This window comes from Hipposideros armiger, unplaced genomic scaffold, assembly GCF_001890085.2.
Source record: "Hipposideros armiger isolate ML-2016 unplaced genomic scaffold, ASM189008v1 scaffold_171, whole genome shotgun sequence".
In the NCBI taxonomy this organism is placed as follows: domain Eukaryota; kingdom Metazoa; phylum Chordata; class Mammalia; order Chiroptera; family Hipposideridae; genus Hipposideros; species Hipposideros armiger.
Window position 1 is genome coordinate 1328738 of NW_017731521.1, and position 6000 is coordinate 1334737.

At 39.9% G+C, this 6000-nt stretch overlaps 1 protein-coding gene across 2 annotated transcripts in view; it reads left to right on the forward strand.

Annotated features, from left to right (window-relative positions):
- IGF2BP3 (insulin like growth factor 2 mRNA binding protein 3) overlaps window positions 1–6000 on the forward strand; it is a 128131-nt gene that overhangs the window by 89949 nt on the left and 32182 nt on the right. The gene's annotated exons all lie outside the window — the stretch shown is intronic.

Genomic DNA, 6000 nt, shown 5'->3' on the forward strand with positions numbered 1-6000 from the left:
GACAGTAAGCTGCATGGGAAGACATTTTAGTTCTAAAAGCACTTGGTGGTGCCGATGGTTAGAGATCGGCAGGGTCCTACTGATCCCAGGAGGGAGGGAAAGACTTAGGAATTTGTAATTTCAGTAATTAGGTAACCTAAACAAACAAATTGGGCATTCCCTTGAGGGAAATGATCATCATATCTCTTATTCTGATAGTCAATCAGTGAACATTTATGGATTACCGGCTATTGACCAAAAGGTGCCAATGAATAAAGGCAAAAATCCCTGTCCTCAAGGATGTGCCTCCTGGCAGTGAAAGAGTATTTGGAGAGGGATCACCTGATTTTGATTCCTGCCCAAGTTGAGGTTGCTCATTAGAATATTGGGTTTTCTCCCCCTCAAGAGTCCCAAAGATCAAAGAGAATTAGAAAATAAATCAGAGACCATCAATAGATTGAAAGAATGGAAAAATCAGTTTTGTGATGCAGTGTTATGAAAATTTCCCATAAAAGTTTTCTAGTAAGTTTTTTTTTTTTTTAAAGATGGAGTACACTCTCAGTCTGTGAGAATTTCTTATTTTTGAGAGGCATTGGATGTAGGGGAGAAAGCACACCATGATCTCTGAGATTCAGTTTTCTCAGCTATAAAATGGGGCTTGACAAGAAACAAATATATTAATGCCTGTAGACACATATTTATAGAAAAGAGTCTTATCAAATGGCCGGGCACAGAGGTACCCAGTAAATAGTAATTCTTGTTCAACCCACTGGTTCTGGGCTTCTTCTAGAGCAGCTTGAAGTGGCTTGAGCTGGGGAAGGCTGGTCCCTTCAGGACTTGCTCCCACAAGCCTGTTCTCTGGGCTCTGCATGACTGCTGGCTACACCGACCCGGTGTGATTTCTTCATGCCCTTTCCTTGGCAGGCCATCCAAAGCTCACATCATTGGGTAATGAGGGTTGAGTTGATAGTCTTAGTTGACTTCTTTCCTTATCACCTGTTACTTGGGAGTCTGTGCAACTGGGACGTGCTTGTGCAGGCGTACGTGGAACATGGAGGTTAAGAAGACCCATCCCAGAGTCCAGTTCCATGGAATGAACTCCCTAGGCCACCACATTTCTAGCTGTGACTCTGGTCAGGTTCATCTGTCTTGGTTCATACTCATCTGTGAAATGGGAATAATTATAGTTCTTGGCTCACAAGGCTATTGAAAGGAGCTAACATAATGCCTCCAAAACACATATAATACCTGACAGGTAGTAAGACCTCCAAAGTTAGCAGCTATTCATGTTCCCAACGTTTTTCATTGTTGTTGATGATACCCTGTTCTTGTTTAGGATACCTCATTTCAGATAATGACTGGCCACTGATACTCAGGCGTTAGGGACCTAGTTTAAAAACATTTGTTGCTGCCTCTTTTCGTTCCTTAAAGCTCCGTGAATGCCACTTTTAAAAAGATTGATTCCTCAATAGGCTGTCTCGAAGACAGAATTTAACATGGAAATTCCTGCCACCTTGTGGCCAAGAAAAATCAACGGTTAATGGTAAATACATTTGTTTTCATTTTAAGTCTTGAATTATTATTAAAATAATAAAATGAGTAACATTTATAAAAACAATAAATCATTAAAAACAGAAGTATGTATTTAGTATTTCTTATTCCTTAGCGCAAGAGAGGCTTGGGTCTCTGGAACACCTACTTCCTTCCAGAAATGTTCAGATAACACTGTCAAGGAGATACATTACTCACTGGGAGATTTGTAACCTGTGACAAAGAACCCGTTAGAATTTGTAGGCATTTAGTTCTACTTTTCTTTAGGGTTCTTATTTCTGATGTTTATTTTTGGTTAGGGAATGAATATAGTTTGTTTCTATTTTGAAGCTTTCATTGCAGAGCCTTATATCAATTTGAAGACCTGTGTCAGGTACACATTTATGCTTAGAAGTGTTTCAAACAACTTGGCTGGTGGCTGCAGGGAGGAAAGTCACCCATAAACTTTAAACATTATGTATATAGAAGCTTTATTCTAGAAAAAAAAATAACCGGTAAAGCAGAGAGACAAAGGAATTTCTTGCCATTTTGACAGAGATAACCACTGTTAAGTTTGCCATCAAATTTTGTAGACTTTGTCCCATGCGTCGTAACTTTCAAAATTACAAAGAATGTTCTGTAGGTGGTCTCCCTGTTAACTATATTTATATTGTTTGTAACCTCTATATATTGGGCTGTCGGAAAAGTCATGACGCATTTTTGCAACGAAAAACATTGAAAAAATACGTCATGACTTTCCCAACAACCCAATATTTGGGCTTCGTCCATCGTTATTTCCTTAGGAGGTATCCCTTGCAGTGGTGTTACCAGGCTTTTGGTAACTGTTGCTGAATTGGATGTTTCAACCTGTTTTTCTTGGTACAAGCAGAAAACTGAATTGTGTGACTTTTCAATAATGGTTTGACCTCATTTTGTGAGGAGCTATGCTGCACACAGCAGTGAGGTCTGGGAATCAGAAAAAGGAAATTTTAGACATGGACTTTTAGAATTGAAAGGGATCATAAATCTAACCTTTGAGTTTTGTTGGTGAGGAACCTAATGCCAAATAAGAAAGTGACCTTTCCAAGGTTACATGGTTCCTTATTGTTCCAGCTGGGCTAGAATTTCGGCCTGTAGTCCATCCTCCTTTTCACTACGAAGATCTGTATGTGTGTACCTTGGAGAAGTTTAACTTCTCTGGGTCTCCTTTTTTCTTTTTCCCCTCTCCCTCATCCTTGATTTAAACTACTTACCATATTCGCGCTCGCGCTCTCGCTCGCTCTCGCGGCCCTTTTGGCTCTAAACTGTGACCTACCCCAGTAAACTTCTTACCAATACAGTTAAGTGCTACCAGCTACTCACCGTCTTTGAAACGCCTCAAACTAGCATCAGAGCAGTCCAGGTCATGAAGGGACGCAGGATTCTGAGTGATGCACTTGTTGGATAAACATCTTTGAGCTCTGTTGACCTGAATGCATATGTTTTGAATAATTATAGCAATTGGTCATCATACGTGTTTTCTTGCAATGTGTTTTTGTTTTGATTGAGGTTTCATTGACATACATCATGTTAATTTCATGTGTACGACAGTGATTCAGTATTTGTATACAGTATGAAATGAACACCACAATAAGTCTAGTTAACATCACAATAAGTCTAGTTAACATCCGTCACCTTATCTTCATACCTCTTGTATACACAGTATGTTTTGTGAAAATACTACAGTGTTTTCCCCCACGGACTCAGCAAACACCAAATGACAAACTGAGTATCAAACTTTGTGCATAGGAAGGTTCCAGTGCTGGACTAAAAATTCAGAAACTTAGACTCTTTAGTCATGAGAAAGCCATTGCTTGCTGCTAGGTTATTCCTGTACCTTCTCAGCTATGTCCAAATTTGGAGCACTGTGGTTTAAGGGGTTGGAAACTCTGCTTAGTTGGCAGTGAGACAGTGGGGTACACACAGTGTGTGCTGTCTGCTCTATGACAGCAGCAGCCCAAGGTTGGAGCCTTGGGGGCCCACACTATGCACTGGGTACCAGATCACCAGGCTTTCTGAACTCCCGAGTGAGCTATATAGTTCATGCCAACTTGAGAGAGCTGTTTCTTGGGACACATGGCTTTATGTAGCCAGCCTCAGAATACATAGACACTTCTGGTGACTTACAGGTTTATCTCTGTTTATCTCCATGGAAGAGGATGTCTGTCTCAAGAAAGAAGTTCTTTACTTTTTTTTATAGCATTACTGGCTGAATTCCACAGTCAAAATTTACTTATTCTCTGAAGATAGCAATACTCAATTTTATAGTGGGAAAGGGCATTATAGCAAACTATGTTGCCCTGTATGCCTGTAGTATAGTGGATTCCTTCACTGGGTTCACATTTCCTTATGTTTTTAAAAGAACCTTCAGTGATCTGTGTCTCCTGGCCTTTGAAGAAGTTTCTAGTGGTTTTGAATAAATATCCAATTGGTTGAAATTTCTGCAATTCCAACTTTCTATGATAAATATACATCATAAATATTAATTAAAATTTCTCAGCGATTGCCTCCCTTCAGAAAAAAAAATGAAATATTGGGTTGTCGGGAAAGTCACGATGCATTTTTGCAACGAAAAACATAGAAAAAAATACGTCATGACTTTCCCGACAACCCAATAGTTTAGGGTCCTTCATCCACATTTCCTTTAAGGAAAAAGGGCAGAGGGAGAGAGCAAGGGACAGCAGGTTACTTAAGGCTCTGCTCTCAGGACATTGGTAAGATAAGCTGTGCTCTGTGCCTGCTTCACCCTGTGAAGCTTATGAAGAAAATGCCCTCTGACACAGAATCACATGGAAACATCCCTAGATATATTTGAAAAAGAAAAACACAAACTTATGTACATTGTGGTCCTGGTTATGCTTTTCAGAAGGTATTGAACACATACATGTGTGTAAACATGCGGACAGGACCGGTCTGTTTGCAGAAGTTGTCCTGGTTACCACTGATCCTGAGAGGGTCTCGGAGAGCTGGTGATGGTGACAGAAATACCTTGTTACTTTTGTGTTTCTGTATGACTGGGATCTTAATTCGTGTGCTAGGCACTGCAGAGCAGTGAGGTGACAGGGATTGAAGTTAGAGACGAGGGCAGAATTCTGGGTCCTGAGGACAATCAGCATGCCGTGTTTGGTTGCCTAGGCCTGCCTTCCAGTTCTGTGCTTTTGGTGCCAGAACCATCCCCCGCGACCCCCAGTCTAAGCCAAAAACTGAAAGATCTCCAAATGAAGAAAGCAGTATGTGAACGATTGGATTGTCGGGAAAGTCATGACTCATATTTGCATTGAAAAACATAGAAAAAAATACGTCATGACTTTCCTGACGACCCAATAGAAATAACCACTGAGCAACTCAAGAGAGACCATTTCACGCCTGTTTTTCTTCCCTTCCTGGGCTGAACTCAAAGCCCATTGGGATAGAATCCGAACAAAGAATCTGAGTCACCCTAGAAAAAGTGTGGGACTTTAATTTGTTTTTAATTTTGTTGTGTACTGGGAGTGTGTAGTATTAGGAGTGTGTTGATGTGTGCGTTTGAAATCTTGCCCATATTTTCTCTATTAGTTTTTTATTGAATTCTCTACTTTTAAAATACTTAGGTAAAGTAGAACATACAATAAGGGTGAATTTTATAAACATGATAAGTAACAGATGTCAGACATGAGAGAGTACATGACATGTGTACTAATATATACTTCTATATAGACTTCTAAAACAGGCAAAGTTAATCTATGGGGTTAGAAGTCTAGAGGAGGAACAGTTCTGGAAGGAGGTACTGGTGGGACTTCTGGGGTGCTGGTATATCCTAGTTCTGGATCTGGGTATGCATGTTCACCTTATGAAAATTCATTAAGATTGGGTACTTTTCCATACTAAGGTTCAAAAGTGAAGAAAAAAAAATAAAGGTCTTCTCAAAATAGAGAGATGAATGGATGCATGGATGCATGGGTAAATAGATAAGGTAGAAAATAGCTTCATTTGCTTTTTTTGGTTCATTATCCCCTTGCCTCTCCGCCCCAGATCAGATCATAAGGTCAGAGGCTACTGTTTTCTCAGGAACTGCCTCATAATAGGTACTGAGAATTTATTGAGTGATTGATTATCCTGAGTAGTAAATCCTACCAATTTCCCATGAAGGGTTTAGAGAGAGTACCTTTCGATGCTTAAAATGTTTTAATGTTTCTATTTTGTAAGAGGGTGAAGTGAGGGAGGTGTATATTTCTAATGTCTTTTCCCTTCTGATTTGGAAAGACTAGCCTGGAGAAGGACTGCTCACTCACTTCTCTTGTCGTTTGGGTATTCCGAAGCTGTTACTAACCTCTTGGTTAAGAACTTATTCAAGTTCAATTGCAGCATTGCTTACAATAGCCAAGACATGGGAACAACTTAAGTGTCTATTAATGGATGAATAGATAAAGAAAACTCTCTCTCTCTCTCTCTCTCTCTCTCTCTCTCTCTCTC